This window comes from Prionailurus bengalensis, chromosome C1 (assembly GCF_016509475.1).
Source record: "Prionailurus bengalensis isolate Pbe53 chromosome C1, Fcat_Pben_1.1_paternal_pri, whole genome shotgun sequence".
Lineage (NCBI taxonomy): Eukaryota > Metazoa > Chordata > Mammalia > Carnivora > Felidae > Prionailurus > Prionailurus bengalensis.
In genome coordinates, this window is record NC_057345.1 from 70591503 (window position 1) to 70615648 (window position 24146).

At 41.4% G+C, this 24146-nt stretch overlaps 1 long non-coding RNA gene and 1 other non-coding gene across 2 annotated transcripts; one reads left to right on the forward strand and one right to left on the reverse strand.

The window, feature by feature from the left end:
* Positions 1-1710: 1710 nt before the first annotated feature.
* On the reverse strand, positions 1711-22721 carry LOC122480692. The gene is made up of 3 exons (XR_006296626.1): positions 22117-22721; positions 6389-6520; positions 1711-2206 (listed from the first exon to the last, which is right to left on the reverse strand). It is a non-coding gene; the product is annotated as an uncharacterized LOC122480692 (long non-coding RNA).
* LOC122482220 lies at positions 4861-4967 on the forward strand. Its single transcript, XR_006297027.1, has one exon. It is a non-coding gene; the product is annotated as a U6 spliceosomal RNA (small nuclear RNA).
* Positions 22722-24146: the final 1425 nt, after the last annotated feature.

The following is a 24146-nucleotide window of genomic DNA, read 5'->3' on the forward strand; positions in this document are numbered from 1 at the left end:
TGCAGTGTTCTGCTCCCCTTTTGTTTGTAGAACTCCTAAGCATTCTTCAAGATGCAATTCAACTGTCACCCCTGGGATCTTTCCTGACTTGCCCAGGCTGTCGCATCTCCTTCGTCTGTAGTCACAAATCCACTTGTATTTACCTCTACTACAGTCCTCAGCACATGTTCTTACAACTTCATGTTTGCCCTATACATTTCTATCCAATGGCAGCAGAATAATATTCCTCATTATGACATCCCCACCTATAATGTTGCCTAACACATGTTTGCATTAATGCATTCATTTGGTGGACAGATTCAGACTCACTTGGCAAGAATATTTTCCCTTCGAAAACAATGTGCCTTTGGGGGTACTATAGACTTTCGTTTCCAGAAAGGCTTATCTGATTTCTTTTCTCTTGAGGATTTTGGCATTTTCTGCTTCAATCAGATCTTTTGAATTATTTTGCTGTCTTCATGGGAGCTCAGTCCTTTTGCTTATTGACTGCCATCTTGTATTTCTGGCCCATGATTGACAGAGCAACTGGAATCTACGAGCAGAAAATCAATAATGCAAGGCCTTCAGACAGTCCACTGATGCTCTTGAAGAAACTGGTTTCCTGGTCTCAGTGGCAGTCACTGATCAGAAAATGTAAAACTAGCGAGCCATGAATAGAAACAATGTAAAGTCAGCCGCACTGTTTCTTTGCATGAGAGGGTTTTTATATTGGTTTCCTGTGTTTAAATTCTGTGATGTTTCTCAGACCCTAGAGGGGGATGAAAAACGGGTGGATGGAAAAGAAAGGGAGAGGGAAGAGAGCACTGAGGGAAAATTGTGAAGTGTGCAGATTTGTATTCATTTGTTTTCTCATTGCCACACTAACCTTCACCAGTCCTTAAGCTTTAGGGATCCTAAATGTAAATTTGTTCTTTAACATAACATTTTCCTTGTTCAAGTATAAGTGACACTCGAGTAGACATGAAAGATTCGAGACTTATTACTTGCAAGTTAGCATTTTACTGCTAATGTAGTCTGCCACCCTTTACCTCCTGGTTTTATGGTTGTCTAATTATAGCCTGCAGGCCTATGGTGGTCCTTTGCTACTTCAACTGGAATGTAGCTTCCAGTGAATTCTCCCCATTAGGACCTCCCACTGAGTTATTGATTATTAAGGTAATGCACTTTTAGTGTCCTATCTTTAACATGGAAATGTAAAAATGAATGGCTTGCAATTGGAAGACTAAAAAATGAAGAAGAAGAAGAAAGAAACTTCCCTATGGAGAGTCCTGTATGCTTTTTAGGTTACTGCTAATTTAAAACATTGTCAGACAAAGCAGTTTACCTGTCAAGTGATTATACATAAAAGGCACTTTATTATTGTATATTTTAATCTCTAAAGGAAGACACTTTGACATAGAAAAAGCTGGCTATTGATATTTAAGAAAGAAGAAAGAGGGAGGAAGTGAAGGGGGAGGGAGGGAGGGAGGAAGGGAGGGAGGGAGGGAGGGAGGGAGAGAGGAAGGAAGGAAAGAAGGAAGGATGCTTGTCAAATTCAATTTTTTTAAGGAAAGAAAGTACAAATATGGCCCCTTTCTAGGCAAAAAAAAAAAAAGGACAACCTTCATATTAACCATTCTGGTTATGGACATCTTGTCTAAGCTGTAGGAAACAAAAAAGAAAGGGAACTGAAGCCTCTTCATTATTTAGATGGAAAAACATGACTCTAGGTTATATCAAGACCATCCTTTATGAGGATCCTCCATGGGAGCCCACACACAGGATAAATACTGGCAAATGGCATGCAGGATGTAGAATCTGTTAGATAAATTGTCTGTAGGTGAGGCTTCAGTGATAGAGGTTCCTCTTTCCTCCGTGCAGGGAAGACACCTGCATTTGTAGAGCAGCTCTTCGGTCCTGCTGCCCTCCATTAAAGCTACCTGAGCAGCAACGGCGGTGAGAAAGAACTGGTAGGTGAGTAATAAGGAAAAGAGGATGAATTGGGTGGGTTCCCTCCGAAACTGAGCTTGAACGCCCAGACCAGCACCTTATTTTAGGTGAAAGCAGGAATCAGAAGCTGATAAATTCACTTGACTCTTGGAGAGGAAATGGAATCATCGATCACTTTTTTAACTGCAAAATCTATTGAAAATAGACCCAACAGTCGGTCTCAGAGGTGCTCATGATTAGTTTTTGAGAATTCAGGAATCCTGCTGTCTTCGCATGCCTGAAAAAGATAAAATGCTGTTTGCTTGTGAGTTACATAATGTATTATCTGAAAGCATGCTGAAAATACAAAATGCTATCCAAATGTTAGCTAGTATCTTTTCGTTGTTGTATTTTCTTTCTTGATGAAAGCAGTACCAGTTTGCAAATTTAAGTGAAAAAGCTAAATCTAACCCTCAGAGGCTGGCTGCTGTTCACGGAATGATTGGGTGGAGGCATTTGAATCCTAAATGGTCCAAAGAGGGCCAATTATCATTCGATGAGTATCCTAAGCATTAGTATTATTCATCAGACAGGTTCATCTGTAGATCTTAAAAAACTCTGCCAAATAAGTACCATTAACCTGGCCTCTCTGGATGGGATCTCAGGAGGAGATCTCAAGACATAAAGAGTTTAAGAGACTCAACTTCAGACGTAGAATAAGTTGGGGGTCAGGCATGTGAATCAAACTAAGCCACTGACCTACCAACTAGACTCTGCTTTGCCACAGAAGCTGGGTACCCAAGAGACCCTTGAAAGCAAATAAGGTGCTAACAGCCATTAATTAACTTAAGGGTGGGTCCTAGTTTAAAGGGAAGGTGCTGGCTTTTTTATTAGCAGAAGGAATGTTTTTAATTGGATTTGATAATAACGCCCTCTGAGCCATATAAACCCGGAACCGTTCTTTCGCTATAAATTTAAAATTCCAGACTTGAGTTGCCAAGGAGAAAGGACAATAATACTACTCTCTTCCCTAAAGGGAAAGCCGAAGCTAAAGTAAAAGAGAATCCTGGAGAGGCTAATATTGGAGTAGGAGTTGGGTAAGGACCTGGGGTTGGATGTAATTTGCTTAGAGGCTAGGGGGAGTCACAGCCCAAACCCTCCCCTCCCCCAACACTAAGGACCAGACCCACACTTCTGATGAGTTGCAAATGTTTTATAAAGCTTTCTTCTTTTTTTCTTTTAGGATAAGCTTCCTGTCTCATAAAAAAAAAAAAAATCCCCACAAACTTTTAGCTCTCTTTTAAGCAAACTGTCTGTATGCTGTAATTAAGTTTCATTTTTTCACATTGACTCCACCGGATGGAGGGTGCCATAAATCATATGAACAAATGTTCAGCTAAAATCCTCTCTGTAAGCATCATAATTTAAGTGAATTCATTCTCAGTTCATCTCTTGGAGACATGATCTCATAGCATCTGTTCTGGACAAAGATAGCCATCTTTATTACCTGGGAAAACAGCAGTGAGTTTATCCCAGCTTACTTTGGATAGGCCCTTTCCTCATTCATTCATTCATTCATTCAGTGTGTGTGCGTGTATGTGTGTGTGTGTGCGTGTGTGTGTGTGTGTGTGTGTCTGTCTGATAAGAGAATTAAACAACAACAACAACAACAACAGTGTGGATCAGTTATTGCTTTCCTGAGAAATCACCCCTTTGTTCATGTGTCTGGACACTCACCTTATCAGTGATACGTAATCAAATTGCTCTGCCCCTTCTCTGGGCCACATTTACCACTAGCAATGTAGAAAGTTTTGGCTGTTGTCTCCAGGGGGTTCTTCCTTGTGATCTCCTTGTTGTTAGGCAGTATTTCATGAGGGCAGGAGCAAGGTATATAACCTTGCATGGTAGGAGAATCAGTCCATGATTTTGTTGTGCCCTGTTTTAATTAGTTTGTATTATGAGCACTATCTTAAGATGAAAAATATACTGCACATTGTTGCAGCTTGAGTTGTCGAAAACAGCAGGAGCTATTTGGCCTTAGTTTCGACATACTTTAAATGCCACTGGAATGTGACCCCATGGAAACACAGCTACTTTTACCCACCAGTTGCCAAGGCTCACTTGGTATTGTTGGTCCACATATTGTTATTGTGATTCAGGTGTGAACTAAGACACCTTAACACACTCTGGTCTTACCACTCTCTATTACCTTCCTCTTCACTCTTGTAGATGTTGAGTTTTTAGTTCATAACCTAGGCTGAGACAGGACTCCTTTGATTCGAGTGTAAGGCTGTGACAGCAACATTTTTCCAAGTACAAAAATGGTATGTAGATCAATTTTCATCTGAGAGAACTCATTAGGGGATCGAAATACTGAACCAGGATCATCAAAGACTTTGAGAAGCTAGAATGTTGGGCTTACTAACAAGATGGATTTCAACAGGGATAAATGTGAAGGCCTTCATTTATGCTCAATAGACCAGCTGCATAAATACAGAATGAAGGAGGGATGGCTTCAAGATAGTCATGCATGTGTTTTTAAAAGATATAGGCTTTTTAGGTGACAGCAAGACCAACGTGGGTTAATCGTATAGGATGTGGCTGCAAAAACGTCTTTTAACAATTTGAGAAGACAACTCTAGAAGTGTGGAATCCGGATCAAGGGAATGATGTGTCTGTGTGCCATACTGTTTATTCTTTAAGAAAGGCATTACACAACTGGATTTCATCTGAGAAGTAAGCTGAATGGAAGGGAATTTGAAACTATTTCCTGTAAGTAGCAGCTGAAGAAACATGAAATATTACCCTGATGAGGAAAAGACTTGAAGGATCTATGATTGTTTTCCTCAAATATTTCAAAGGCTCCCTTTGGAAGAAGAACCATCTAGTTCGCTACTGACCAAGAAAGAGAATCGTACTCAGTCTATAGGGTCCTTGCAGAAGCTTATCCCAGTGCTAGCTTTGGTAGCACATACACTAAAATTGGAACGATACAGAGAAGATTAGCATGGCCCCTGCACAAGGATGACACACAAATTCGTGAAGCATTCCATATTAAAAGAAGAAGAAGAAGAAGAAGCAGCTCATACCAAGTTTTTTATTTGTACTTAAGAAGTCAGTATGGAAATGTACGATCATTTGTTTCATTTAAAGATGATCTCTTCATTGGTCAATTTGAGAAATACTTTAACTACATTATCTTGCTTTCTTCTGGTAGGGCAGGCATACAGAGTGAGGCATAAATGATCCAGAGTGCTACATGTGTAGGGAAGTTGTAAGTGACAGCTAGAGAAAAGGGTAAGGGGTCCAAAGCAGAGTGTATGGAATGAAACTCTTTCAGGCTGAGTTTTATTTTGTAGGTAATGCAGACAACTAAGGAGAGAGAAGAAGTGTATCACAATGGTCCAGAAGCAGAAAGGACTTTATGAGTCCATATGGGTGGAACATCAGCTTAGACACGTTAGGACTGATGTGGGAAATATTTCCAGATTGACTCAACCAAGAATTCAGTCTAGGTATTTTTCAGTCTACAGGAAATCTACTGTTAAGTAGATGCATGGCAAGGGACTGGAAAAGCAGTCCACAAAAAGAGATAGCTAGGTCTCCACAGCCCCCACCTATTTAATTTACTTAAACTTCTGGGGCATGGATTGAAATATCTGCTTTCAACTTATTTGGGTGCCATGTAGCTATAGAATGAGCCAATGACGATGGAACTGACACTATTTGCAAAACTCTGGCTCTCCCTTGACCTTGGGCACACATGTAAAATATATTTACTTAGCACATTTCCCCCCTCTTTAAGGTGAGAACAATCCACATGTCTACTACTAGTTCCTCAGCACAAGTATAAAAAGATAGAGATAATAGGTAGGTTAAGGTATGGCAGCCCTTTTGTTCTTTTATGCTTTCCAGACTTGATGAATAAGGAGGACCCTCTCATCCATCCATGTTTTTTTAATAACCAGTGCTCTGTTTCTTATGCTGTGCTTCACCCTAAAGCTGCTCTGGGTGGTGATGGTGGTGGTGAAAATTTAAGACATTTATAACAGATACTTACACAACATAGGTTATTATGACTACAATTGCTACTATTTTTATGATTCCTGATCCTATGGTAATCCAGGGGGTAGTTAATAACTCCCTTGGTGAAAACTGTTTACCCATAAACACTTTCATGAAGGCTGAGTAGCAATTAAGGTAATGGTTCTGGTGTAGGTAAAGGTAAATGACCTCGTTAAGGCCCCGGCCTAAATGGTACCCTGGTGACCTGAGAATGCTAGTAGGCAGCAGTTTAGTCACATTGAGTACTTTATTCACCACATCTCAAGCCCTCTATCATTATTGTTTGCTTACCATCCTTCACAGTGTGACACGGGAATGCTGGGTTTGGGTTGAGAGAGTGTGTGCACGTCAATGTGCCCAGAGAATTTGAACTGTTGGCCAGAAACAGTACATCTTGAACTGCAAGTTCACTTACTTGGGTGACAGTCATCTCCTATGTTCTCAAGAATCGGCAGCATTAATCTTGGCTTAACCACATTCAAATCCTATAATCGTTTATCCACTGATTCATTTCAGCCAATGTCATAAATCCATCTAAATCCTTTACCTATGGAGAGAAAGAGCAAACCTGAAAAGAATTATTCACTTGACTAGCCTGCTGGTGCTATCATAAAATGCTGCTTAATTATTTCTAACACTACAACATTTAATGGATCTCCATTATGGGACTCCTAATCCTTTACTCTCTGTGTGTGGTGGGCTCTGTGAAGAGAACATGGCATCCTCTAAGATGCCCAAAGTAGTTATCATTTAGTGCCAACAAAGTGGCCACTGCTGCATAGGACCACGCCTGTATTGCCTTCTTTTCAGTGAAGAACTACCGTGCTGTTCACACAGATATTTCTACAAATGTCCAAAGGCCAGGACATATTAAACAATAGGATCTTAAACAATAGAACATGGTTCACCAGAAATTAGTAATTAAGCAAACCATAGTCTATGCGACAATTCAAGCCACATAATTATCTAACCCTCTGAGTTGAAAACATGAGCAAATTTTTAATGCCACCTCTGCCATCTCTAGGACCAGAGTATAGGTTAGTTTTCAACATCCCACAAAACGGAGAATTTAGCCTGGCAGAGGCAGATGGATCAGAAGGGGCTCTGAGTTGTCTTCATCGGTCACAGGGAGGAGACAGCAGTTCTGTCCATAGGTTTTAGCAGGTGTAAAAACAATGGCATGGATACACTGTGTGTGTGTGTGTGTGTGTGTGTGTGTGTGTTCACACATAAATGTATGGTGCTCACGTGCATTTCATCAGGCTTCCCAGAGGAAAGTCCAGTGGGTGGTGGAGCTGGCTGAGTATAGCCATGACTCTTATTAAAATCACGGTAATGGCGGGGGCGGGGGGGGGGGGTGCGCCTGGGTGGCTCAGTCGGTTAAGCGTCCGACTTCAGCTCAGGTCACGATCTCGCGGTCCGTGAGTTCGAGCTCCACGTCGGGCTCTGGGCTGATGGCTCAGAGCCTGGAGCCTGCTTCCGATTCTGTGTCTCCCTCTCTCTCTGCCCTCCCCCATTCATGCTCTGTCTCTCTCTGTCTCAAAAATAAATAAACATTAAAAAAATTTATAAAATCACGGCAATGGGGCGCCTGGGTGGCTCACTTGGCTGGATATCCAACTCTTGATTTTGGCTCAGGTCATGATTGCACGGTTCATGAGTTCGAGCTCCACGTTGGGCTCTTCACTGACAGTGCAGAGCCTGCTTGAGATTCTCTCCCTCTCTCTGCCCCTCCCCCAATCTCGTGTGCTCTCGCTCAAAATAAATAAACTTTTTTTAAAAAGTCATGGTAATTGTCTGGCTGTCAGGGGCTGCAGCGTATGTTCATGAGCAGCCCACCCATTCTCTCAGTCTTTCACAAAAACAATGCATTGCTTACAATTCATACACAGCATTTTCTCTAACGTCATACTCAACACTGTGACAAATTGTTTCATTTTTTCTTATGACCTAGGACCTAGAGGCTTCAGCTAATTCAGGAAACAATCTGGTGACCAAAAAGAATTTTCTCAGGAACCCCACCAGGAAAACTTTGCAATGCTATAATTCTTCAAAGAGTCAGCAACTTAAATGAGAAAAGCATACATTTTCAATTAAGATTCATATTTTGTGTAATATCACTCTTTAAACATCAAAATAGAAATGGCTAACCAAAGCCATGTCAAAATCATAAGAAAGAGGAAAGAAGCAACACAGATTCCAGAAGCCAGCGTGTCTGTTCCAGATGGCATACTTTGAGTCTGAAAATTCATTAACAGATCGGCAGTGTTGTTTTTTGCGTTTTGTTTCATTTTTAATATTCCGCACAGGTGGCTTGATTTGTCTGTCCACAATGGGATTACAACCACTGAGTCAGGAAAGAACTCAGCCTTGAATGCATCACCCATGCCACCTGCCTGGCAGCTTCCAGAACTAAAGAGCAGCAGGTCAGGGGTTCAGGGAAATTTGAGATTTGCAGGAACCATGGCAAGAGGGAAACAGTCCCTATTCCTTCCTATAGCCCTGAGTGCTGCCAGCTGGATTAGGTACTCCCAGCATGGAGGAAGCCCAACCAGTCTCTCCTATTTTCCATGACACAGTTTTTCGCTTAATCCTCCTTTTGGACTACCTAATCCTCAGTTAACCACTAGTTAAGGACGTCACTACCTCCTGGAATGGGGAGGAGACCAAAGCACAGAGCACTTGATACATTTCAAGCAGCCAGGGACTGATCTGAGAAAGCTACCTCTCTAGCAGAAAAAAGTCCACATACACAAAAGGATGGCCAAATAAGCAAACATTTCTACTATGTGCCTATATAATTATGCATATATACTCTGTTTGGAAAACTTAGAAAGCAGGAAGACATTTTTACTTTGGGAGTCAAGAAGGAAAAATGCTCAGCAGTGCAGGCTGGCCAGTATAAATTGTGCTGTTGAGGAAAGTGTTAGCAAAGGTGTTTCCTGAATGGCTCACTTCACAGGACCCAGTGCACTCAGGTAACAGCTGATGCCCTGACATCAAGTGCCGGAGCCAGAACATGGCAGGAAGCAGATGGTGTCATATTTCCTGGGTCTCACTGTCCAGTTGAGTTCAGCGCCTGCCAAGTACAAAATGAAACGTCTCTCCTTTCACAGAGCACCGCACACATGGCAAGCTGGGATGGCGGCTGTGGAGGCAATGGCAAGTTCAGGAGAAAGCGGAAGCCTCCGAAGCACAGGTGCATTCTGATCGAAGACGGGGAGGGCACAGGGCGGAACTGGCAGCAGGAGGTCACTCTCTCTTTTCATCCATTTAACAGACAGAGCAGAATGGTTTGCAAGTCAGATGCTGAGAGAGGCAATGGAAATTCAGTCACAGCAAAAAAAGGTAAACAGCCGGGCGAACTCTTGAGTGGCCAGATGGACAGTCAGGTCACAGGTCATCAAATCAGTCACACGGTGCCACATAAAGCAGCAGGCTGGCACTAACAGGGAAGACCCACCTGGCAGGCTGGCAGACAGGCATGCAGGGCACGGCTCAGCTACCTGAGATGAGGCTGGGAGAGAGAGAGGCGAGGACAGGGGGCTCCTCTCCAGACCCTATTGCCCCTAGCCTGCATCAGCATCATGCCTTGGGGTTCAGTAAATGCTTCCAAGAGAAAATATGTGCCCCTCCTGAGTTATATCACCAACATCAACCGAGCAGCAACTTCTATATATAGAGAGAGCTGCTTTTTTAAAAAAAAAAAATTTAATGCTCGTTTATCTTAGAGAGAGAGAGACAGAGCATAAGTGAGGGAGGGGCAGAGAGAGAGGGAGACACAGAATCTGAAGTAGGCTCCAGGCTCTGAGCCATCAGCACAGAGCCTGGTGCGGGCTCTAACTCACAAACAAGGTGATGATGGCCTGAGCCAAAGTCGAACATTTGACCCACTGAGCCACCACCCAAGTGCCCCTAGAGAGAGCTTCTATGTATTTTTAATAGCATATATAGATATATAGATAGATATAGATAGATAGATACACACACACACACACACACACATACATATATATAATGGGTGTCTTTGCTCATTGGCATGCTAGGCACAGATAATTAGTTAGCCATCCCCAGCCATGAGCAAGGATCCTGGGGGCCTATTCTGAGAACCGTATGTGTTGATGAGTAAAGGGTAGAAATAAAGCTAACAGTGCTGCAGGCAGGAAAGTGGAATGGAAGCCTTAAAGAGTCATCAGAAATCTTGGGGATTAACCTCACCTGGGGGGTGGGGCTGGGGGCAATATGGCAGAGGGGAAAACACCAGAACTTCAGAGTCGGTTGGAATCAGCTTTACAATTTTGCCAGATTTGTAGCCTTGGGCAAGAGACCACCTTTCTGAGACTGGGTGTTCCTATTTATAAAATGAGAAGAAGGGTCTCTACCAAGAGGAGTTGTGAGTATGTCCTGGACTTCTGGTTCAGAAACTGCTCAGAGAATGACAACAATGATTTCTTAAAATTTAGCTTAAGGCGAGTCCTAACCTGAAGAAACCAGAACTCGCTAGTTCAGGACACTTTCTGTTGCAAATGCTACAAAGGACAACTGAAGTCACTTAAGCAGAAGGAGAGAATGCATTGATTCTTTTACAACTGAGTCTAGAGGCACAGTTGACTTTGGGTAAAGGCTCCTCCTAATATCACCAAGGCTGTCCCCGTTCTTTCATTTCTTGGTTCTCCTTCTTTTTTGGTGTCAATGTCCTGTCTCCAAACTGTTGGCTTCATTCATAAGTCTGAGAATCCCTGGCTTTCACTGTCCTTACCACCTAGTACATAGGTCATTTCAGACCAGTGCATCTTCGCCCTGCAGACCACCCGGATGCTCAGAGACCAGGAGCAGGTCTGGGAATGTTCTGGCCCTTCAAGTTGGTGGTCTTTCTCTACCCAACCTTCCCTGGTTATTTAGCTACATTGTGGACTGCTGATTCTGAAGCCTTGCCCCATACCTGTGGCATGTAGCCTATGCCCTGACCCCTTGCCTGGATCCTATCAGCCTCACCCTGCACCATGCTTCAGAAGAGCTGCCATGCCTCTGCAGACATGACTCTGCAAGCTTTCCATTGTGGAACGCAGCATCTCTGGTCCTCTGCCTTTCTGCCTCTTTTTCCCTACATGTTCTTCCCTTCTCCTGCCCAAAGATCCCTAGATGCTGGGGATCTAGAATCTGTGCTCTCATTTCCCTTTCTCTGCTCCATACTTCCTTTGCCAAATCTTCACTACTGGATCATCTTTTCTCCCATAGTACAGTCATTATGTCAGTGGGTACCAACAGCCTCACGTGCCAAAAGTCTTAAAAACTTTAGCATCCGAGATATCTGGGGCTGTCCTCTATGGTGGGAGCTTGAGACTACCATGGTACTTGCATGCAAAGGAGCATCCATTCATAAATTTAAAAAAAAATTAAAGAAAACATTACCCCTCTCTTTAGTGGCCCTCCTCCTCCATGAGCCCCTGGGGTATGGAAGGACATACCAAAGCAATATTTATAGAATAAATATATAGAATAAAAGGAGGCCAGCTGACAAGGACCAGTAACTCTAGTTTGCTATATTTCCCCCTGTTATATTTCACTAGGCAGACCAGAGGCATAAGAGGAATTAATGTTTAACAAGTTGAATAACTAATTGTCTGCTAATGAGTCCCCCCTTAGGCTCTTACTGAAGTGGGTGTCATGTGTAAATGCAGTGTTTTGTGTAAGCTTGAAGGCTTCTAATGACACATCATAAATATTCTTTGAAAAATTAAAAGATGCTGTAGCACCGATCTCTTTTTGGCTTCTTGAAGACTCTTTGGTCTCTAGGTTCCCAAGGCTTGCAGGGTCTTCCTGAATGATAGTTAGACCCAGGACCTCTGACTCTCCATAGACTCTACATTCTGTTCAGGAAGTGAACACCTACTTTAGCTACGCACAGGAGGTGATAGAAGGAACCCTGAATTATAATAAAGAACGCCTACATCTTAGTTTCTATTCTGCCATCAACAGTTGGGAGAACTTAAGGCAAACTGTATACTTCCCCTGATGCACAGATTTCTCATTGACATGATTAGAAAATCGGAACAAATCATGGTCCTAATCAGCTAATTTTGTAGTTGTGCAAATGGGCAAGTGTACCACATTAGAGTACAATAGAAGTTTAAACAACATGCTGTGTCTACCCAAGATGTAGCTCATAACAAAAATGATAATGAGCTATTGGGACAAAAGACCACATCTTTGTTATGTCTATTCCCAATACACATGACCTGGCATATAGCATGTGCTTATAAAGTATGAATTGGATGGATGGATGGATGGATGGATCCATGGATCCATGGATCCATGGATCCATGGATGGATATATGGATGTATGTATGGATAGATTCATGAATGGAGAATTTGAGAAATGGATGGATATGGATAGATAAGAATATGAAGGCTGGGTGGATAGATGTGAATAAATGTACACCTATCCAGATAATTGAGTACAAGTAAGTAATATGCTGGCCAGAGAGGATAAGGCCTTCTTTGTCTCAGGGATCTTGTGTAACCTACATAGGTCTTGGAGGCACTTCTGAAGTTCCTGCTAAACTCAGCAGAAGTGAATTGTGTGTATAAATAGCAAAATTTTGCCCATATTAAATTGAGTGGTATAACAAACCTTACATTGAAAGACTTCGTATAAATATTTCTGTGTCATATTAAATCTAGGAACAGGTTCATATTTATTCTTCTGCCTCATGAGCACAGTCCTCTCTAAACTTTCTGAAGGCATGAGATTAGTACATTCAAAGTCATCCTGTCAAATATAATGTGATTTTGGAGTTCACTTACATAGCCTGCTTTTATACAATTCATTTTTACATAAAGACTAATTTATCAGGTAGGCCCTGAAAAGCATACTGGACTTTGATTCGAGGTACCTAATCCATACCTCATTCATTTATTCACTCATTTACTAACTCTTTCAACAAATAAGAATCAAGTTCCTATTGTCACGGGGCGCTGTGTTAGAGAGCGCTGGGGGAGGGGAGAATACAACGATGGGCACGGCACACTCAGCCTGAACCCAGGGCTCTTCCTTTGTTGTTAATTCACAGTGCACTTTTATCTCCCCATCTTTTCTATCCTGGCTTTTCACAGAGAGATGGAACGTAGAGAGGAATGTGATTAGCCACCTCAATTCTCTTCCCTTACTTCTGAGAGGCATTTCCCTCACCTGTGCTTTTTAAAGACACTAATGCATACACAGCTAGGCTTTTTCCAGATCTGTTCCAGTCCCCATTACCTCTCCTCCCCTCCCATAGTTAGGGGAGTCCATGTACCTTAATTATGTAGCCCCCCTGGCAGACACTAGCTCAGCACCATGCTGAGCAAGTTAATGTTCCCGGGCATTGCTACCCTCCCACTTCTTGCCCAACGACTTTTCTTCCAGGTGAACTGAATGGATTGGCTCTTAATGTGCAGTTTCCCAGAAATCTCACACCACTGCGGGTCCCTATCGTGTCACACTGTAGTGACGGTAGTAACTAGCTTGAAACATAAGTTTTATGGATCCTGAGCCTAATGATGAGCTAGGCTATACAATCCTTTGGAACTTACCAGAGACTTGGCTGTAACAAAAACAGAGCAGAAGTTAAGAATATCTTAATATCCAAAAGCTCAGAGGATTTCTTCTAAAGCTGTGTTGTTTACCGCTTAATACCACTGGTGATTCAAAATCAATGTAATATAAGCATTCACTAGAAACATACCAATGCCCAACGGGACATGAGTCAGGTCTGTGACACCTTCACTAATAAGGGATGACAGTAAACCAGCAATACAGCCGGCTTCAGGATTTTGAGAGACTCTAGCCCTGAATGTGTATGGCATTCCCTGCTTGGAGAGCATGCTGCCTTATTAGCGTGGGAGAACCAAAGGACAATAAAGATCATTCCAAGGCATTCTTCCAGATGAGTAACCTAGAGTAACACTGCTCAACTGAGAATTAAAATGGAGAGTTTGCAAGGTCTTCTAGCGATGTTTCACCCAGGATTCTAATCACTGGTATCTGCTGACAAGATTAGCCTTAGGAATAGGGAAAAGTAGTCATCCTCCATGTGGGGTCCAAAGTGTCTACTCATTTGATTGTTACTTTCTCTGCCCTTCCTCCTCTCTTTAAATTAGCACAAACACGCATTCAAAACCCAACACATTGGGACTCAGTGGGTCTTTAAGACATCAGCCATCCCCTCAGCCTAAATGCTTTTTTTGCAGAATTTCTATAGCTGGTTCCTCTCTTCAAATCTTACTTCTTCGGGGAGGCCTTCCCAGGATGCTCTCTGGAAAGAGTAGCCTCTGTCACTCTCACTCTGTCTCACTTGTCTTTGTACCATGTGGCCTGCTTGAAGCTGGTTGTTTATTATCTGTCTCCCCAGTTAGGAGGTAAATTTCAAGAAGGCAGGTACTTGTTCTAAATTGTTCAGCACTATCTCCAGAGACCAGACAGTGGCTGGCACACAGTGGGTGTTCGATAAGTATTAGTTGAATGAATTACTAGGTTTTATTTGCATTATGAATTAGCCCATTGGTTCCCTCTCCTCTGAAAAAGAAAAGGAAAGTAGGAGTCAGGAGAAGAAAAATGTTAAGACCCGCTCTGCCATTAACTAGCTACATGATTCTGACAAAGTGGATGAAATTTTCTTGGCCTCAGTTTTCTCCTCTAAAATAAAATCCAGTGTTGGGGGAGAAATCTGTCTTTCCCACTCATCAGGCTTCCAAGAGGAGCGTTTTCTTCTCTAATGCTTCTGGTCTCCTGCACCACTCCTCACAGTCATGGAGTGACATGAGTAATAGATGAGTTACGCAGGCATGAGAAAGCAGGCATGGCCAGCTCACCCCTTCCCCCTCACTGTGTTTAGGAAATGACTCGCCCTTGGAAAGCACATCTTCTCATCAGCTCTGCACCATGCAGTAACCTTTGGGATTAAGTCTCTGCCCCTCTTGGGGGAGACGGAACGTTGTAGTGGTCCAGTGTTTCTGTGACTGAAGGCAGAGTTCTTTGAATTCTGGGCTATGTTTAGTAGTAAGCCTATTATGCCTCATGTCTATACTGCATTCTTCAGCTCAATGCTTAATTAGAAATAAAATGATATTTTTATCTTCATCTACCTTTTATTTATCTCAACTAGCCCAGAACTCTGGTGGGGAAAAGAAAGGTATTAGATATTGACCCACTTACAAAACAAAATAAAAGGATATACCTAAAGTCTCTTCCATGGTGCTGACTATGGATAAATGTGTACATTTTTCTATGAAATATGTAGATTAATAAAGTATGGATATGTGTTTCTCAATATGGACATATATATGAATGTCCTCTTTCTTCCAAGAAGTATAAGGCATACAGTATAAAATATATACTTATAAGCATGAAGTATACATATACAAGTATATATAGAAGTGTATATGTATATATGATATGTACATATGTATCTACATCACATACACATACTCCAGAGAGAGGAGGGAAGGTGGTATAACTTATGTGTGTGTGTGTGTGTGTGTGTGTGTGCATTTCTCTCCTGGTGTAAATAGGGAAGAATAGATATGAAATTTGGGAGTTAGTTTTTAGAACAGTAGGAATTGACCTATAAAAGCAAAAACTGGCTAGCATGGGTGGTCATACAAAAATAACTCAGTAATCCAAATATGTTGTAAGAGATGGGTAGGTTAAAATTTCAAATGACTCAATATTCAAACTCTACTCTTACTCCCCCCACCACCCCTAGATAGCTCTCTTAATTCCAGCCAGATGATTCTGAAGCATAATGAAGAGAATAGAACAACAGGTGGGTCATCAGAAGAACTGTAATGATGGCTATGGTGGGGATAGTCCTGGAGAGGGGTTGGGGGTGGGGAAGTAACGGAGAGAAGGCAGAGAGGCTGTGTCAGTGCATCAGACAAAGACAGCCATTGTCCCTGAATTTGATGTCAGATCCATCTTGATCCACTTGCAAAAGGTCCAAAGAAATGCTCTCAAAGAGAATAAAATGAAAGGCATATTCCTTTCTGAGTTGCACATTTTTACAAACCTTAACATTTTTGCATTTTAGATACGTCCTACAATTGGTGCATCCTAATTGAATCAGTAGCATTCTTTCTTTCTCGTTGCTGTATTACATAATGGTACATCTTAGAACTGATGGAGTCTTAGGTTGGGTTCTTTCTGTTTTTTGTAATCCATTATAGGGAAATGAACCAGAAATGTGGTTTCGAGTAAAGTGTGCCTTGCTCAGCAAAGGTAAATTGCAACGCATGTTCTGCATGTTCTGCATGTTCTGAGGCAGAAACAACCTCACCCCAGTGAAATCTGGGAACATGCACCAAGGGCCCATAGTCCTTCTTTTCAGGACCCATTTAAAAAAATGAGAAACCCATTAAAAGTTTGTGTATGGAGATATATTTTAGGCTTCATTTATACTAAATAAAAAGACCCCAAATATTTAAAAATATAAGGTTTTTATTATTAAAAATAAGAGCATGCACAGTGGAATATTATACAGTCATTAAAAGTGCAATTTTGAGGGACACCTGGCTGGCTCAGTCAGTAGAGCATGCGACTCTTGATCTCGGGGTCATGAGTTCAAGCCCCATAGTGGGTGCAGAGATTACTTAAGGAAAAAAAGTGCGAATTTCAGCTGATACTTATTGATGTGGAAAATGCTAATAAGATAAAATTAAGTATAAAATAGGATACAAAACTTCATATTTAGAATTTTCTAATTTTGTAAAATATTCTACATGCGTAGAGAAAATATGTTATAAAATGCAGCGAAATGCTAACAACTCTTGTCTCTCTTGCTGGTGAATATTCAGTCTATTTTACTTCTATATATCTTCTTTCATTTTCCAAAACCTTTCCAATGAGTGTGGATTACTTTTATGGCTAGAAGCAACTCTTCTCCCTTCTAAAAGCAGTTTGTTTTGTCCCCAAGTTGCTTTTTCTCCTAATAAGTCAAAATGGACCTGTGTTTGGCCACAAACTAGATACTCCTGAAAGTTATAGCCAGTCTCTCAGAACGGGGAACCAGGGGCCGTAAAAAAATGCCCTTTATGCTAGATAACAAATCATGTTGGTAAAGCAGGTTTCTCCGGTTTCCTGGGCATCCAAATCCAGAAATAAATTGCTGACTACTCACTTTCTGAGGAGACCCCATTCCTTACCCAGATATGGCCTCTCAATTTCTCATAAAGGAAGATAATCACCAGTACCAGAACTGGGGCTTACAAAACGCTCATTTATTACCTCTCTATTTGCCCTGGGCCCAGAGGAAACTTCATGGTCTCTACCCTTTGACTAGCAGGTAGGGAGAAGAGGGTAGACTGCAAAGAACGGGAAATGTGGAGTGTGCTACAGAATTTCACCCAAGGGGGATTAATAAAGTTTCATACAGACATCCCAGAAGGCAAAAGTTCTTGTCTGTGGAGAGGAAGATGAAGAGATTCTGAGTCGAAACAAACAAACAAACAAAAAAAACAGGTCAGACATTGGAAAAGACTTCATGCAAAACAAGTAGGTAATATAGCATTCCCTGAATTCACCTATGGAACTTAAGTATGTAGAAAATATGAGAACTTTTCTCAGTACAGCTGTGAGGAGCCAAACAAGAGAAGCCAAAGCGAAGTCATCATGGTGAGAAGGTCCACCACCAACCTGCTTTAATTCATAGGTCATGCTTCTGAAAAGGTGCTTTAGAAAATTAAGCAGAACATGTTGTGAATTCCTCTTTAGTTCAAAGCTTCAACCATTCTCCAACCCTGCCTTTTTCATAAATGTTTCACAAAGACAGCTTGTGTTCCTTCTCCTCTGCTGTAATTGTTAGTGACTGAGCTGGACTCAGAAAATGTAAGTCAAGGTACCTAAGTGTAGGGCCCACACATCTGCATCTCTTAAAACCCCTGAGGTATTCCAATGTGCTGCCACTGTAACAGAACGCTCACCTAGATTATCCATGACTAAGAAATAAGCAGGAGGAAGAATGAAACACTTGACACAGACAAAGGTAAACATAATTTTACTGTTCACATACGAGTTTAGTTTTTTATGAAAAAAAAATTAAAATTTTAGGGCCAAATTATATGCTACTTTTATACACTCCTTTCCATTTATTTTTTTAAGTTTATGTATTTATTTTGAAAGAGAGAGAGAGAAAGGGGAAGAGGCAGAGAAAGAGAGAATCCCAAGCAAGCTCTGCACTGCCAGCCCAGAGCCCTACACAGTGCTCAATCTCACCAACTGTGAGACCATAACCTGATCTGAAATCAAGAATTGGTGGCTTAACCCACTGAGCCACCCAGGTGCCCCACATCTTTCCATTTAAAGCTCAACATAATATTGTGAAGAAAGCAGAGTAGCCTTCTTTCCTTCCTTCCTTTCTTTTCTTTCTCTTCTTTTCTTCCTTCCTTCCTTCCTTCCTTCCTTCCTTTCTTTCCTTCCTTCTTCCTTTCTTTTTTTTCCTTCCTTCCTTCCTTCTTTCCTTCCTTCCTTTCTCTTTCTTTCTTTCTTTCTTTCTTTCAGAGGCTCAGAGCTGCTTAATGACTTGCCCAAGGTTTTGTGGCTGGAAAGCACAAAATGTTCCTAGGCTCTGATGCCCACCTTTTTCACTCATGTGTGAACCATGGAAAATACTCTTTTCGTGGCCCCATTCACCAGCCAGTGAAGCCAAGTTCCTCCTTAATTATTGGCCCTCTTTCCATGACTCTGTCAGTAACCCAGCCAATGGTCAACAGGGTTTTTTTAGCATTTACTATCAAGTTTCAATACAAATGAGCAATGATATGTTGAAAAAGTGAGAATCAATGCCACTGATTAAGAAAATGTCCTCAAATTTGCCTTCCAGACACTCAGCTTTAAAAGATGAAGGGTGGGGCGCCTGGGTGGCACAGTCGGTTAAGCGTCCGACTTCAGCCAGGTCACGATCTCGCGGTCCGTGAGTTCCAGCCCCACATCAGGCTCTGGGCTGATGGCTCAGAGCCTGGAGCCTGTTTCCGATTCTGCGTCTCCCTCTCTCTCTGCCCCTCCCCCGTTCATGCTCTGTCTCTCTCTGTCCCAAAAATAAATAAACGTTGAAAAAAAAATTTTTTTTAAGATGAAGGGAAAAAAATCTGTATCTGACTTGATTGCTTATGAAGAAAATTCCTGTAAGTGTGAACACTCCTTTGAAACTGTCAACATAATAATAATGTTAATATTGACTATACTTTTATTCTGCTAAGCATATAAATTCCCTTAATCCTCATAGCAATTCTCCATGAGATAAATACTCTTCATAAACCCATTTACAGGTAAGGAAGTAATGGCATAAAAAAAGGTTAGGTAACTTACTCTAAATCATATTAATTACTAATATTTGTCACAGACCTGAGGAGCGAGCTAAAAAGCTGTGCTACCCTCCATCGCTTTCCCAAAATTATCTTACTAACAGTGCTTATCAAACATTTCTAAACTCCCAGCAAAAGGAAGAGTCCAGTTCCTATCAGAATTCAAGTGTGTGATTTTTTTTTATTTTTCATAACTTTGAAAATTGCTGAAAGTCATGCCCCTCCTTGTTTGCTAGTTGTGCTGTTCAAGAGCCTTCTCCGATCTCACTCGAGACTTCAATGATACTCACATCCTTGAAGGCCCTGTTCCTGTACTGTGGTTCCATTTCCCGACTACCGGTTCTCACGTTCCACTGTAATTATTGGTGCATTTTCCCCCAACTACTCCGTAAATTTCTTCAGGGAGGGATCGTGCGTTTTCATTTTATTCACTCTAATGCCTCTCTTTGTGCCCTACTCAGATCGGGAAGATGCAAATTTCACTAGCTATAGAACCTAGATAACCATGTGCTACGTTTAGGGTTTTTAAATTAATTCTATAATCCAATTCCATTAATGAGAAGGCAGTCTGATGTAGTAAAAAATGCTTATATAGTCATTAAATAAATTTGGGTTGGAGAACTTGATAACTAACCAGGAGCAACTGACAAGAAAACAATTATTTTATACAAAATCATGGGCTCTTCAATTAGTCAACTTCTTAAGTATTTCCTTCCAATGTAATTCTAGTTTAGCTTTTTATTCCTCAGCTTGCACTTCAAAAAAAAAAATGGGAATGTATAAAATTTCTTTTTTTTTTCTTTCTTTTTAAAATGTTTATTCCAGGGAACATACAATGTTATATTAGTTTCAGGTGTACAATATAGTGATTCAACTCCATACATTATTCAGTACTCATCATGATAAATGCACTCAATCCCCTTCACGTATTTCACCCAACCCCCAACCCACTTCCCCTCTGGTAGCTATTCTATAGTTAAGTCGGTTTCTTGGTTTGTCTCTTTTTCCCTTTGTTCACTTGTTTCTTTCCGTAAATTCCACGTATGAGTGAAATCATATGGTATTTGTCTTTCTCTGATTTATTTCACTTAGCGTCATACCCTCCAGATCCATCCATGTTGTTGCAAATGGCAAGATCTGAATCTTTTTATGACTGAGTAATACTCTATTGTATGTAGGTACCACATCTTCTTTATTCATTCATCTGTTGGTGGACATTTAGGCTGCTTCCATAATTGGACTATTTTAAATAGTGCTGCAGTAAACAGGGGTGTGTGTATCTTTTCAAATTAGTGTTTTTTTATTTGGGGGGAATACCCAGTGGTGGAGTTACTAGATCATATGGCAGGTCAGTTGTTTTTTGAATGAAGAACAAAGGACATACCTTTATAGTCAATAACCCAAATAAAAGAATATGCATCTTGGAGAGGAAGGAGGAGAGAAGAAAAAGAGGAGGGCAAAAGGAATTGAGGAGGAACTAGAAAGTAGGAAAAGAAAAAGCAATGGGGTTGGATTATGGAGAAGTCAGCACCAGAGTGAAGGAGAGAGCAAAAAGAAAAAGTTCAACATTTCCTGTGTTTTCCAGTTTTCTGAGGTTTTCAGTCCCCAAGCACAGGAGTCTGAAACTCACTTGTAACTATCTGCAGATGACTCCTCTCCCTATCTGGCACTCTTTCTCTCTCTGTCTCTGTCTCTCTCTGTCTATGTCAACCAGGACACTTCTTTAGTAGAGCACTTTCTTATGCAACAGAAGCCCGAGTTTTACTGTAAGAACTTTTTAAAAGATAGCTGTGTAACTCTGTTTTCTTATAAGAAAGAAAATATAACCACAAGCCCTTGTATTTTAGAAAATGTTTTCAGCCAAAGACTAGTTCTGGTATCTTAGATAGACGTCTACACCTCTGAACCAAATGAAGGGAACAAGAATGTGAATGTCTGTGTATGTTGCAGTGAGTTTGGTTGGATAGCCAAGGCCAGCTATATAATTTGTGGGGCTATGGACAAAATGAAAATGCAGGGCCCCTTGTTCAAAATTAGTAAAAATTTCAAGTTGGTGACAGTGGAGCACTCAAGCATGGGATCTTTCTGAGGATGATGTCCCGTGCAGCTGCACAGGTGACATGCCCATGGAGCCGATCTGCAGAGAACTTTGTCCGGTGGGGGCAGCTGGCAGTCACAGCAGGAAAAATGCACAGGTAGCCAGAACGTTGTTCTGGTAATGAATGACTATCTCAAAGTGTAGACAAGTCATAAGCTGCTGGTGGTGACTGAGTTTGAATGTTATTAGAAATAGAAGAGTGTAGCCATGCAAGAGGAAGAAAAGAAAGAAAGATTAACAATGTGACTTTACATTTTGCCAGCCAGCTTTCATCCAGGAGACCTACCTGGAAACCACAGAGTGTCAATTCTTACTTAGTAGTATCTCTTTCTTCAAATAAAAACTGATACTAGCCATAGAACTTCCCTAAATAGTAGGTATGCTGCATGAATGTTGGTATGAAAGAGCCTTAGAGCTTTGAAAGCCAAATAAAATACTATGGATATCAAAAAATGTCTTTGACTTTTAATTAAGCATGATTCTTTCTAGTTTAGCCTGTTAATTGATTGAGCAAAGGAAGCAATATGCCTTATAATGTCTGCCTAATCTCCCTTAGAGGGACATTGTGAGGATCACTTACAATAAGACATGCACTGAGACCTTATAAACTATAACCACTACTACAAGTAGAGGCAGTGTTGTTCAGCAGAGAAAGTTCTGGGGCCAGAATGCAAAGACTTGCACATACCAACAACTCCGTAACTTACCACCGATGACCTTGAAGCAACTCTGAGCCCCTCTGAGCCTCAGTTTCCTCTCCTGTAAGACAGAAATAGCAACTTTCTATTTAACTCGAAGTGGCATAATGTGCAAACATTATCCTGTGCCGTGTTTTTATTAAACTCTAAAGTGTTGCACAAATTTAAGCTATTTTTTATAACTTGGCATTGTCAAGGTCACCTCTGATGCCAAAGAATTAAAGCCCAGAGCCATAAAACTCCAATCTCTCAGAGATTAACAACAGAAGATGAAATTGTATTTCAACCCTATGTAAGAAAGATCTATGCCCATGATTACAGAGGTAAATGGCAACATAAATAAAGCATTTCCTTGAGTGTTTTTGTTTATCCCCCTGTGTTTGATCCTTATGGTCATCTACACTTTATCAGCAGTAGTACACACAGAAGGCAGAGTAAACTGTATGTGGGAAAGGTGGCCAACCAGTATTTTTCTCATGGTGCCTCACATAGGCTAGACCTTGTCAAGCAGAATAAGCAAATGTTTTCTGCTTCCTGCCAAATACACTGGGCTTCAATCCCCAGAAATGTTTTTATACACAGTATTTACCCTCAAGGAAATTTTAAGTCCTCTGTCCAGCTTCCCACATTTCCACCCTCCCTCCCGCTTCACTACATCACTCATCAACCCTCCCTTGGTGCCCACCCTCAGCCACAGCAAGAAGCAGCAATGACATAAGCTAGAAACAAAATGGGCCACTGTAAAGGGCTGGAGTTTAATGGGAAAAGCAAAGAAACTGCAAATCAATAGGAGTAATGTGATAAGATGCGTACGGAACTGATTCCTGTTTTCCAGGCAGGGCGCACAATAGAGGTAGGTTGGGGTTATCTTTTACAGAACCAAACTAAAATGGAGTCATGTATGTCAGGGGAACAATGGAGATGGTCAACACAGGAGCATAAAGGAAACCTAACCTAACCTTGCAGGAATTTATAACTCTTCTCAGATATCAGCAGAGAACACTAGTCAAACCCTAAGTGCCAAATCTATTCATGCCATCTCTGGACTTCCTTGTTCCCTTGTTTAGCTGCCCCTAACCAAATAAGAAAGAAGCCCGCTGGGAAACCAATCAGCTGAAAAGCCAAATAACTTCTGCATTTACTCCCCGCCCCCCAAAAATCCCTTAGTCTGGAAACAACCCAGCTCATTGTTCCTATAGCTCTGAGTTTCCTGGCTTGCAGGTTGAAGCCTTGCACTAAACACATCTTTCTGCTTTGTTTTATTCAGTATGCAAAGTTTGGTTTTCGACACTTTATCTCGGCTTCCAGCTTTACATTTTTTTTTAATGTTTATTTATTTTTGAGAGAGACAGACAGACAGAGTGCAAGTGGAAGAGGGTAGAGAGAGAGGGAGACACAGAATCCAAAGTAGACTCCAGACTCTGAGCTGTCAGCACAGAGCCCAATGCGGGGTTCGAACCCACAAACCATGAGATCGTGACCTGAGCCAAAGTCGGATGCTTAACCGACTGAGCCACCCAGGCACCCCTGCTTTCAGCTTTAGTTAAGAGAGCAGAAAATTATTAACAGCCACCCGATTCCTGGCGTAAGTCACCAAGCCAGAATTTGGTGACAGACCTTTGCTATAAATTCATGTTTACATTTTTTTCCCAAAGTGGCATCTGCAAGTGTGTATTCCTTAACAACATGGTTGAGTTTGTAGATTTGAACCTTTGCTATCACCTTTTGGAGAAGTAAGACCAAGGGTCCCTAACAGGATGCTGGTACCAGGCGAAAAGATCACCTCAAGTATAAGTTCTAGAGGCCTTTTAAGTAACAAAATGATATCTACTAGCAGAATTCTTCAGAATTCCAGGTACACTGGGTGTGCTGGTCTCATCCTAGAGAAGGTGGAGTTGAAGTTCCATAGTCACTGAAGTTGGAGCTCTGAACTCCCTTTAAAAGTGAACAGTCTGTCATTTGACAGCTACCAGAAAAAAAGTGCACTTCTATACTTGAAAATCTACAATCAGAAGGAAAGACCTGGCTTGGCAGCAGTC